Source organism: Drosophila willistoni (assembly GCF_018902025.1).
Source record: "Drosophila willistoni isolate 14030-0811.24 chromosome XL unlocalized genomic scaffold, UCI_dwil_1.1 Seg142, whole genome shotgun sequence".
NCBI classification, from domain to species: Eukaryota; Metazoa; Arthropoda; class Insecta; order Diptera; family Drosophilidae; genus Drosophila; species Drosophila willistoni.
The window spans coordinates 2,793,288-2,806,742 of record NW_025814053.1 but is presented as its reverse complement, the minus strand read 5'-3'; the positions used below and the strand labels follow the sequence as shown (position 1 = coordinate 2,806,742).

The 13,455-nt window shown below is 38.3% G+C and overlaps 1 long non-coding RNA gene across 2 annotated transcripts; it reads left to right on the top strand.

Annotated features, from left to right (window-relative positions):
• The first annotated feature begins 969 nt into the window (after window positions 1-969).
• On the top strand, window positions 970-8,898 carry LOC124460526. Of its 2 annotated transcripts, none has more exons than XR_006954439.1 (3): window positions 970-1,173; window positions 1,228-1,286; window positions 8,855-8,898. It is a non-coding gene; the product is annotated as an uncharacterized LOC124460526 (long non-coding RNA). The 2 variants fall into 2 exon arrangements; XR_006954438.1 differs by lacking the exon at window positions 8,855-8,898 and adding an exon at window positions 8,589-8,750.
• The last annotated feature ends 4,557 nt before the right edge of the window (window positions 8,899-13,455 follow it).

The window sequence follows — 13,455 nt, the reverse complement described above, 5'->3', positions numbered from 1 at the left end:
GCTCAAAATTTCGGCATATGTGCAGCCCTCATTTGCTTTGATTAGGATAACCTCCGGTCTGGCTTTCCTCAAAGGTGGCTTACTCACTCTCTTTCGCGAGACGGTCTGCCATTCCTCAGCTCCATGGGCTGCCTGCGGTTTGGGCGTGATGGCTTTCTGCAGGTTGCCTGGCTCCGGATCGCCGCGTGTGGTGTTCTGTGCCATTGCACGCTGTCGCTTTGGAGGGGTATTGCGCTGGGCAATTGCTTCCTCTCTCTGGCGTTTGGGGGTGTTTCCTGCCAAATTTCTTTTATTTGCATCGCTTCTGGACTGGCTAGCATTCAGAGGCGACGTTTGGGTGGCGATTTCGCTCTTTGTCGCCTTTACCACCGATTTGTTGCCGATCATTATGTGGCATAATGCTTCATGTAGCTCCTTCATCCGCACTATGGCATTTTTAGTGCCGAGATTTATGTGGCGTACCGGTTTTTTGCCATCATCTCCTTTATTGAACATCGTGTCCATTTCCCAAATGAGCGAGCCCAGCTCATTTAGCTCTACCACATTGGATACAACTTTTGGAGAAATGGTAGTCTCCGGGCTGCTGGGTGCCATTGCCGGTGTTCCATCCATTCCTGATCGGTTAGCGTGGATCGCCAACGTCTCAGTCTCCACGAGAATTGCCTTGCCAGGCGGCGAACGCATAATTTTTGGCCGCTTAGCAAATGCCGCATCCGTATCTTGCACCAATGCTTCATCGCAGCGAGCTTGGTGATCCATTGATAGGACAAAACGCTCCATCTCTCAAAATGTAAATTTTAGGCGCCAGCGCCTCGGTTGATTTTGAATTTGGAAATTCGCGGGAAAAAAAAAAAACTGGCGCTTTTTTCCCGGTTCAAACAAGACTGTAGTGTGGCGCCACCTGCCAGGGCGGCTCAGTTTGAGCTTTTGGCGCTGATCAACACTGCGATCACAGCTGTTTGGATTTGTTGCTGCAACGCGGTGGAAGGAAAGTGGAGAAATTTGGCAAATTTTTCTCACCCACACAGTAAAAAGTTGCGAGAGGCGGGAAAAAAGAGTGGCTAGTTCCCCCTCGCCGCTCCCCCTTATTCCTGGGGTTGCTTTGGCCGGTTCGCCAACCAAAAAGTGGTGGAATGGGGACCACCAGCTGGAGTACAGGGAATCCGTGCAGTGGTAAGCTTCGAATTCCAATTTGGGGCACTCTGTTTATATTTGTAATCTTTCTAGAGTCGCGGGAACCAACGAAAGAGGAAAAAACTACGGAGTCTCAGTACTCTGACGCGCTTGTAAGTTACTTATTCTTATGTGTGTGTGTGTGTGTGTGTATGTGTGTGTGTGTGTGAAGATTGGTGATGTGATTGTGGCTGGTGGTTTTGTCGGCAGGCTTCCATCCGCAAAACAACCGAAACAAAAAACACACAAAATTCCAAGCACATACACACAATAAGCAAGTTAGAGTAACAACAAGATATGGACATCGATGGGGTGGGGGAGGCGGGTGATGGAGGGCTAAGGGGGTGGGCATAAACGGCAGAGGCAGAGGCAGAGGCAGAGGCGGTGGCTGTATAAAAAGCCCGAGTTGGAGCGGCATGGTGTACGCCTCTAGTGAGTCGTAAAATTGTGCGAAGCGGGACTCTTTTTGTTTTTGTTTGTTTATTGGAGCAGCAACAACAGCAGCAAGAGCAGCAGCGGCGACAGGATAGAACAGGGATGGGTCCGGGGATGGATTCGGGGAAGGGTCTGGGGATGGGCAGCTGAGCAAATTAAACACAGCAAAATGTTCTTCGTTTATTTTTTCGCAAAAGCAAACAAACGCATAAAAATAATATGCACGGTTGTGTGTGTGTGTGTGTGTGGGTGGGTGGGTGGTTGGCTGGTTGGTTGGGTAAAGGAATGCTCAAATGGTTAAGACACGGCCTTGGCAAATTTTTGGGCAAAATCTGCTGCAGTTTCTTTTTCCCAAAAAAGAGGACCCTACTACCCACTTTGCCACCCGTTCCCAAATACCGACCCCTAGAACCTTTTCACAAATTTGCACACACACACACACACACAGACAGACACACACACACACACAATGAGACAGAGAGATGAGAAGAACTGGATACAAAATGTTTATGGGCACTTTCGACCATGGGACTCTCTGACAATGCCTGCAGTAAACAGGTCCCCAGCAAAGGCGTCGATAAAGGGGGTGTGCGGGGAGAGGACAAAGGAGATGCTGTGACGGTGTGGGTTAATAGTTGGCATATTTTCAATATTCCATCATTAAACTATTCTATAATTACAATTTTAGAGCACATCTGCTGAAATAGATTCGCTAAAGATCAAATAAATAAAAAGATGGCCACTAAAAATTAAATTTTCTCTCTATGTCTTCGTTCAAAAACTATTCCATATTTGATGACACTTTTCATTGGGTAGCGAAAAAAAGCACAGCAATAATTGTCACCATTAAAAACAAAAACAAAATATAAACAATAATGTCTCGTCGTAGTATAGTTAAACTTTATTAAAGAACTTTTCTGTTCATTTCAATTAACGCTTGAATGGAACCCTCAATGACCTTATTAAGTCATCCAATCCAGAATTCAGTTCTAAGATCTGACTATGATCAAGATATTCGCCTTATTTGGATATTCTTTATCCGTTTAACTTTCTAACTTAAGATATACATAGATGATAAAGACAAAGAAAAGATTTTCAATTGATTGTAAACCTCGCTGACTTTATTCTTTTTCTAAAAACCTCTTAAATGCCATCATCAATGTCATCGTCCCCCCTTTTGAAGGAGTTTTTGACTACGCCCCTTTGTAAGGTCAGGTCCCTGGATGGCCATCATCAACATCATTCACATTTACGAGGCAATGTGGTGGAGGCTGTTGCGCTTCCGTCACCCTCCTTTCAATGTTAGCCCATCCTCTTCCACCCCCTCCGCACACAACACCCCTGTTCTTTTGTCCTAAGCCTTTTACTGTCTCCTTCTGTCTGTTTCTTTGTCTCTATATCTTTTTGATTATTGTCAATGATTTGCTTTTTGGTGCTCATAAAATGGAAGCAAATTGAATTATTTTTTGCAATTAAATCTATGATGGGCGGGGGAGGCCGTGGTGGTGAGAAAACAATTTGTAGCATTATCTACAATACAATATCGCAATATAAACATAAAAATTCACTTTTCAGCAAAACTTTTCTCATTTCAAGAATTTGCAATCACTTGCCATTAAGAAATAGGAAACCATTTGACTTGGACTTTCGTTACTTTCCATGACATCCAAAACCATTCGGGGGTTTCTTCTTAAAAACTTTACTTCCTCTTGCCAAAATTTGTCTACTATGTAATGAAGATTGAATTCAGTTACACTGAGCGAATAAATACGTTTAAAAACCACTTAAATAACTTAAGATGTCCTCAACTTTTCATCAAAGAGTCATTGAAGAGTCAAAAGACAATTCACAATTGTCTTTGAACTGATTGCAATTTTATTTGAGAAAACTTTCGAAATGTTAACGAACCAAAACTGTTATAAAATATTTCATATTAGAGATGTTTAAAAAGAAAAAGTCACTGTAAAAAAAGTATTTCTAGTATTTCGCTATTTCTACTACTAACAAAACCTGATTTCTGGGTAGTTATTATTCCTTTTAAATTTGCTCGAGAAACTGAATTTCACAAAACATTTCTTAAAAAGTTTGCATTAAGCAAACATGAAACACAAATTTGGATAATTAACTAAAACATGAAAATATTAAAGCTGATTTTTATGATTTTTTTCTTGGGTTGCATTAAGGACTAATAGTTATACTTTACAATTGCCTTTCTTTAAAATTTTGCAACTTTGATGCCATTTTACAACTATAATTTATATTGATGACCTATTTTATTGTTACCACATAAGAAAGTATTGATCATCCATTTCAAACTATTTTTGTAATTAATTTTAAATAGTTATTAAGGAAAGTTTATATTAAGAACGAGTGTTTAGATAACACGATTTGCAAACCGAATCATGGCGATTTCTACCTATCAGAACCTAAGATCTTTGGAGTATAGAAATCATGACGAAATTATATACATAAGTAAGTATATATGGATATATTTCATGTAGTTAGAATTCCCAACTACTTTTATCGTATGGCCATTGCAATTCTGGAAATGTTGATGATAGAACGTGGTAGTTCTTGAAATAGCTATACAGATATTAAATTTAAAAAGTCACTTTACAATATCTATAATTGATAAATATTTAAAAATATTTGTAAGCTATTTTTAAACTTAATGTACTACAAAAATATTGTAGTTCTTGCGTTTCAATTCAGTAAAGTTTTTGAAAATTGTAAAAAGTTAATAATTTTAATTAAAAGAAGTAATATGTGGTGTTATTCGTACGGCCCGGAGTGTATATGTAAGATTTTGTCAATAATCTCAATATGCTTATTTAAAAAAATTGGTATTAAAAATGATTTGCACTTACCTTATTGCGGTTTCTGTAGCTTATGTTAAGTCCGTAGGATTTGAAATATTCAGATGTTGCTCTACACACACATATGTAGTAGCTAGGTGTATGTATACATTTGGTTTTTATAGTGTATGAACATCAATTTGATAAGTTTTTCATTAATAATATTTCTTGAAATATTTTGTAGTATTTACTTTATATATTATTATATATACCGACAGACGAGACCCGTTCAAGCGAGACAGAGAAAGAAAGAGAAAAAGAGACAGTGAGAGATAGATAGAGAAAGAGAGATGGAGAATAAGAGAAAGAGACAGATAGAAGATGATTTTGTAGTATCGTTGCTGAATTTCAATTTTCATATATTATTGTAGATATTTATAATTTCTTTACATGGTGTTTAATGTTTAATGTTTAATATGTTTTTTTTTTTTAGTTAGGTTTCACTTTGACTTTTGCTTTGAATGTGATCATTATCCATTAACTTTATTATTATTATTATCTTGAGCACAAAAAATGCATTTAAAAAAAAACCGAAAAAACAGCCAAAAAAATGCAAGAAAGGAATAAAACGAATTGAATTTCACTTTACAAGCAAAAGGACACGCCCACTTTGGCTCACACACACACACAGACAGACTCACTTAAACACATAGGAAACACACATACACATACACTGGCACTTTTGACACTGACACTCGCGATTTTTATATACATATATATTTCTCTTTTCATTTATTGATAATTAACGACCATTCATTTTCGAATCTAACACTGCTGAGGGGATCGATTCTGGATGGGGGCTATTACTTTTTGCTTGTCTACTGCTGCTGCTGCTGCTGATGCTCCTGTTGATGCTGTTTCTGCTTCTGCTGCTGCTGCTATCGTTACTGGTTCTGTTCCCATGGTGGCTGGCACCATCATCATCATCATCCAATTGTTTCATTGCGGCCACTTGGACATTTCCAGCTCATTTAATGCGCTGCGCCACGGTGACTGAATGAGTAAGTGAGTGGGATGGTTTTCCTCTTTCTCCCTTCTCAATGTTATGAACACAACTTGCTCCTGTTCGTCCTTCTTTTCTTTCTCCTTTCTCCTCCTTCTTCTTCTTCTCCTCCTCCTCCTTCTACACCACTTCTTTGCCTTTCACTTTGATTTGGCTGCAAGAAACAACGGAAATCGAAAAGGAAACGGATATTTTTTTATGGTTTTTCAATAAATTTGCAACAAATTATGTGTCCAAAGTGGTTTTTGCTCTCTGGTTGGTTAAGTCTTGTAAATGGTTTTCAGTCTCATTTTTTCCCCCTCATCAACTGTGAATATTATTTACATTTAATTGAATTTTAAAACGAAGCAAGTAATTTAAAAGTTTAAAATTGAGTAGTTAATAAAACAAAACAAAACCAGAAGGCCGCGCACCGAAGTTTGTATACCCTTGCAAGTTTTATTTGTTAATCTTCCCATTCCCATGGCCATCAACGAGAAAAAAGGTTTTATATAAAAAGTCTAAAGTTCGCAAAAGATCATCGTACAAGCTTGGGCTGTGAGCCATTCCTCCATGAGTTTATATTACAGGTATATAATTTAGTTATCTGATTTTGATCCAATGTGGCAGAATCATTAAAAGCCTTTTATGAAATTCGAGGTAAATGTAACGAAGCTACGAACGATCGTTCCTGTGGGAGCTATTGATATATTTACCCGATCTTGATCAAATTTGGCGAATTCGTTTATAGGTATAATAAGAATTAAATTTCATGACAATTTCTCAGAAAATAACGAAGTTATTGAGAAAAGTCACTGTTCGTGACTTTGCCGTTTGTATGGTAGCTATATGATATAGTGGTCTGGTCCGACTGAATCCGAGATATACAAACTGTGCAGCTCTGTAGCTCTTCGCGTTCATCCAGACGGACAGACGGGCGGACGGGCGGACGGACGGACATGGCTATATGAACTCGTCTCGTCGTGCTGATCAAGAATATAAATACTGTATATGGTCGGAGATGCTTCCTTCTATGCGTTGCACACTTCTGACCAACATTAATATACCCATTTTGCAAGGGTATACAAAAACAAATTTAAATATACGCTTGTTACCTCGTTCTAACCTGAAAGATATTTCTATTTATAATTCGACAAATTCTTTTCCAACTCCTTTGAAATTTGTTTAATTTGTTAAAAGGGTTGCTTATTGCATACTTTAGGGGACAAATTTTCTTAACTTCACAGCTCTAGAACCACCACATATCTAATATCAGTTTCCTGTCCAACTAGATCTAGCATTTTGGTTTATGGTTAACTTTTGTTTTCTATCATCCCATTTATTATACATATCCATTCACAACAATCCTAATATCCCAGATAAATATACTCAAAGTCGGTAAGAATTGTAAATATGATGCCCTTATCAATTGTAGACGATGCAAAATGCATATCGTTCCTATTAATATATGAAGTTTATACACAATCAAGTGAATCGGAAGACTTGGTAAGAATTTTAGAGATAATTGAAGATAATAATTAAAAGAGTTCAACGAATCGCCACGCACTGTAGATAAGTCCCATTCGATTGGGTAATTTGCGTGAAGACTCCCAATTAATAAAACGACTCATCGATTCTGTTTTTCATCCTCTCAAACCTTGCATGACCAATTTAGTGCCTCGAATGAATGAATCAAAAAGAAAAAATCCTTTGCCGCCTAGAATTAAGAATAAATCACTAAATGATGGCTGTATTTTAACATTTCAACTAGACTACCTTGAGAATTGCACGACTAATACGAAAAACATAGCAGCTACTAAGGCTATATTTGGATTTTTCAAAAATGTGGAGAATTTATTTATCCCTTAAATGCTGAATGCCTAACTTGGCCCCCAATCGGACGTATCCCTCAAACATTTTAGCATCTCATCCCATTAGTGTTCAAGTCATCGTATCATTCTCCTTTCATTTTGTACTAAAGAATTCGTTTTATTCCCTTGTGGGCCCCAAGATGCTGTCAGCATCTTTAGGTAGAAAGATTCACTCCTTACTACCCCAACCCCAACCCCGATCCCCACCACCCCTTATGTCAACCCTTGCCTCTAACCTTTATTGTACTTTAAACAATTCAAGCCCGAAATTGAAATTGTTTCTTTGCTGTGTTGTGTTGTGTTGAGTTGATAGGAAGAGAAGCCAAGGCACACAACATTCATCACCATCTCGTTTCAAGGACATTTCCAATGTGAATATATTTTTATTTCCTTCCCTTCCCCCAAGTATAATCGAAAATCCCATTCCTTCTTCTACATTATGTTTTGCATGTGAAAACCATTAAAAATTTCCAAAAACATTAAGAAACTAAAACTAGAAAAGGAGAAAAAAAATTAATCCCATAGCAAAAACTACCATTAATAAAAAGAAAAAAAAGGAACAAAGGGGAGGGGGAAAAAATGTAGAGAAACACTGATACGCTGGATTTCCCACACGGATCCCATATAGTCTAGTCGAGACTGTTATAAATATGATTAAATTAATTTAATAATGCGATGCGTCGACTGAAAAATATACACCTATATTCCATATATACACATTTATATATATATATAGATATATATATACATAGGTACATATGTATATCGCATGTACATACATACACACACATTATATTATGCTTGTATTTGTGTATATCTATGTGAAAACAAACTGTTTTCGTATTTTCAGTATTTACGTCACCAGAGTTTTATGTGTTTTTAAATATTAAAACAAAAAAAAACACCCAACAAAAACCAAAAAAAAAAGAAAACGCCAACAAAAATGAGAAATTAAACAAAAGCCAGCACCTACCTCAAAGATTCAATTCAACAGCCTAATAGCCCAATAACAACATCCATTAACCAAAAAAAAAAAAAAAAAATTTGAAAACCAAAAACAACAAATTGGCATATATTTCTATGCCTTGGTTTTTTTCTCTTCCTTTTTTTTTTTTGTTAAGGACTCATAACGAGGAACAAAATTTGTTGCACTTTAAAAAAAAATACTTTAGATATTTTTGGATATTTGCTTTTTGAATTGAAAGTTAATATATATTTTTTCTTTTCTTTTTTTTTATTCTTTTTTTTCGCTGGCTTTATATTAACCGTTAGGCTTGAGCTTTCTTCCTGGCCATAGGCGTTGCGGCTTAACGCGACGACGAAGACAACGACAACGACAATAACGACGACGACGAGGACGACAACGACAACGGCAACGACGACGGGGAAGAGGGAAACAAGGATTAAACCTGCGACGGGGTTTTTTTTATCTAGGCTGAGTTTATAAATTTTTGGAAAATTTTTTCCAAATTTACAAATTTTTGATGTAAATTTTCCTTTTATTCATTTAAAATTTCTTCTTTTTTTTTGTTTAATAGAGGGACTACGACAGGGGCTACGGCTTAATGTTGGTGGTGCTGCTGCTGCGGCTGCTACTACTACTGCTGCTGCTGTTTGTTCTGCTGCTGCTGCTGATGCTTGCGTTCGCGTTCCTCGCGGCTCTGTACATCGCGCCGTATACCCAACGACTATTTGGCCACTGACGCAGCTTTTACGCTGGAGACCCCAGACGATGCAGAGACAAACCGCGACACGAAGGCCAAAAAAGCAATGAACAAAAAAACACAACAACAACCCAGTGTACGTACGTCCAACAGAAGCAACTGCGAGAGCGTAGCCGAATCGTAAGCGACGACGCGTCGTCGACGCTGACGTTGACGCAGTTCTCGAATGCAGTCGGCAGTATTTTTGCTGCTGCTCATATCCGTGCTCGCTTTTACCTTGAGCTTTCCGTTTCGATATCGAAAGTGGTGTGTGTAGGTTGTTCTTATGGTTCCTGTCCTGGCTCGAGTGCCCCAATTTAGGGTTTATCTGAGAATCTAAACATATTTCTATTCTACGGTGCTTGAAAATGCAGTGATAGGCCCTGTGAAAGGAGCCTCACATTACAAAAACTACATCGGACAGATGGTTGTAACATTCGTTGGCTTAGCAGGCAAAGAGCAAGTCGACAATATTCGCAAAAGTTGATTGGCAAAATGGCGGCCGTTCAAAAATGAAAATCTGTGTTTGCCTATTTTTTTGTTTATTTTCAAACAGAAAATCCAAAAATTCTGAAAAAGGTCGGGCTCAGAATTGGGACCACTCTGCGTCGATTGCAGTTTGTTTCATTACAATCGATCTAGAATTACGGACTATATCCTTGCCGTCACTCAAAAAAAAAAGTGTTTTCGAGCTAAGCGCGTTCAAAGTTTGAAGTTTGCCTTACATGAGTCACAAAAAAACGTCATATCTCCTAAAGTATTTCGAAATATCGATAAAGGAATAACCACAAAAGGTATTTTATACCCTTGCAAAAAGGGTATATTAATTTTGGTCAAAAGTGTGCAACGCATAGAAGGAAGCATCTCCGACCATACACTCCTCATCACTTGAATAGGACACCTCCAACGTATGTTTTCCATGACACACTACTCCCCAACCAATAAAGCTAGCGATCCATTTTTTTTTTTAAATTAAAGATTATTTAATACTTATGTTTTAAACAAATGAAGAACTTCATGATACTGCTATAGTTTATAACAAAAATGATTTTCTCAAACTTCATCAAATTATGGCAGTCAAATTGTATGTCACTTGAATAGGACACCTCAACAAAAATACATTTTTAATTCGTTTCAATGTTTTAACATATGCATAACTTCGTTAACATACAAAAATAGAAAATAAGAAAGTAAAAAAAAAAAGATTTAATAATGTGTCGAGCCACCTTTCTGTTCCAAGACTTCAATCATCCTGTTTGGAAGAGATTCATACAAACTGGCCAAATAATTCAAAGAAATGGAATCCCAAGCCATTTCAATTGCTTTTATTAATTCTGAAACACTTGAATATTGTTTTCCTGAACTATAAATCTCCCGTGTCAGCCATCCCCACACATTTTCGATTATATTTAAATCGGGTGAGTAGGGCGGCCAGCTTAGGAGGTCCACATTTTGGCTCTTTATGAACGATTTTACAAGCCGAGCTGTATGTATTGGCGCATTATCTTGCTGATACGTCCATGGGAGAGGCCCAAAAAGGGTTTGGAAATGTGGAAAAGCCTCTACTAAAATTTCCTTGTAGCACAATGCATTCATTGTTGATGACAAAAATTTAAGTTTAAAGGTGCCATAGTACGAAATGGCCCCCCACACCATCACACCTCCAGCTCTGCTATGAAGACGGTCCAAATGATGAGGTTCTTTGCGTATATCATGGAAATAATAACTATACCCGTCTGGACCTTCTAAATTGAATTTTTTTTCGTCCGAGAACACCACGTTGCGCCACTGTGTGGTCCAGGCCACATGCTCGCGACAAAAACTGAGTCGTTGCGCTTTTCTTGCCATGTTGAGAGGAGGTTGTGCCTTCGAAATCACACGATGGACAGTGGATATACTAGCATTAACGTCACATTTTTCACGAATTTTAGCCACAGAGTCATGAGAATTGGACGCTTTTCTTAATATTAGTCGTCTCTCAGCATTGGTAATCACACTATGAGTGCGGCCTTTCATATTATTTCCATAGCCAGACACATTACTTAAAAAATTTGAAATGACATGTCGACTTCTATTGATATTTTTGGCTATTTTTGCAATTGATAGTCCAGAGTCCTTGTACGCCTTTATTTGTCCTCTTTCCTCATCAGTTAAGGACTTTCCTCGACCCATTTTGTTTTTATATTAAAGCCAATACTCGAAAATAGCAAAAAAAACCTTCTTTAACAAAATTTGTATGATCACTCGCCAAAATAAACGATCAAACTAAATGCATGTTCTATTCAAGTGACAGAAAAAATTTACTCAATTTCATACGAATTCCAACACAAAGCAAAAAAAAAATATAACGGCTCTTTTCCAGAGGTTTCTGTTGCGTTCTGATAGACGTGAATAACTGCTAAAAGACAACTTGCAAGAAAACCGTTATTTTATCATTTCGCTTTTGAGTTCTTCGCAAAAATACAATGACCGTACAGGCTGTCCTATTCAAGTGATGAGGAGTGTATAAAGTATATATCTTATTTTTCACGGCATGTCACAACCAAGTAAAGAAAATAATGATTATGTGGCAAATATAGCCACGATTGTTGACGAGATGGTCCCCATATGTGAGAATGAACAAGGAGCAGTATTACTCTTCGACCCTGGTGCACAGCAGGAGACAAACCAACTCGACACCCCGATCCATCTCCGTAGCATAGAGGTGATCGCCCCCGGTCCTCTAGAGGAGCAATCGTCAGAGGGACAAACCCTACAAACAGGAGAAAACAATCGGATTACGTACCATCGACGCTGGTCAGTTATCATGTCGGTGGTCATACTTTCGCGTCCTACGGATGATCCACGCAGGCAGGACTTGTTCCCCCGATGGTCACCAGCCAGAAAGAGACCGACTCAGGCCCCAACGACGAGGAGGCCCGACCTCGGCTATCGACACGCACTCCCAACATCGGTATCACCCAACAACCAAGTAGGAGCGCCGGCCCGAGCTCACGACGAAACCAATGCTTCTTGGTGTGGGCGTACCACCGGTTTTTCAGAATCCAACTGAAGCCGCACGGACGGGTCACGGGCCATTTCGTCCACGCGAAGAAAGGACACCGTGTGACGAGTCACAATACTTGGCAGCGTCTAACACCTCATTACCGTTCTCCTTCTGATGTATATATTTAAGTAAACTACGCCCATGCAGGGCCCCTCTGTTGGTTATCTTTCGTTACGCCCATGGAGGGCATATTTAAATGTTCCAACATGGAATTAACTGTAGTTCTTTTCGACAGACGATGCTCATGATCTAAATCTATCTCTTTCTGACTAACGACTTAGTGCGGTAGGTTACAGTCTCACTAATGACCTTGACTCGCTCTATCTGCTTCTGGTAACTTTAGCTCTTTTCTTCTCTCTTGTAAAAGTTTTTATTTTAATAAAACTAATTTCTATCTGGGACTCTGTCGATGGCTCCGTTGATGAACCTATTGCTAGCTCTGTCGGTAACTCAGTAGCTGACTTCATTAATAATTCTCTCCGAAATATGCTGTTGATGAGATTATTAATCCTGTCGAAAACTCTGTTGATGACTCTGCTGATAATTCTGTAGAAACCCTGCCGGAGACTCTGCCGATATTCTTACTTAGCATGACCTGGCTTTAAAAATTTATTCTAAACAAATTAAACTAGTATTTGGTGTGTCCCCCATTTTGTTTAATGACCTCTTTAATGCGTGTTTCCATTGAGGAAACCAATTTTTTGGTGACTTCAGGTCATATTTTTACATACTTCCAGTGGGGCATTTTTAAGGTCATTTTTATTGGAAATTGACCTTTTCCGGATGGTCATGTCAAATTTTGCCCACAAATTTTCAATCACATTAAGGTCAGGAAACTGGACAGGAGGACTGACCACATTTGGGCAATCCCAGCTCAACCAGGACTTCACAATCTCCTTTAAAACTGATAGATACATATGTCTGCCCATTGTTCCTTCGGATTCCAACTCCAGAAGTCGCCATGCATGCCCCAACCATGACACTTCCACCGCCATGCTTCATAGTGGGCTCATAGTGTCGACTAACCTTTGCCAAGCATCATGTTTCCCGCCCAATTTCTATAAATGACCTTAAAAATGCCCCACTGGAAGAATGGGTAAAAATGTCACCTGAAGTCACCAAAAAATTGGTTTCCTCAATGGAAACATGCATTAAAGAGGTCATTAAACAAAATGGGGGACACACCAAATACTAGTTTAATTTGTTTAGAATAAATTTTTAGGGTTAAATGCATTGCACGAAATAAGCTGTGACATAGAAAAAGCTACTGATGTTCATTTTTTTAATTTATAAAAGTTATTTTAAAAGTAACAAAAACAATAAAGCAACTAAATATAGTATAAATGATCACTAAATAAAACTGCATTTAAATTTTTTTGATATCTTCAAT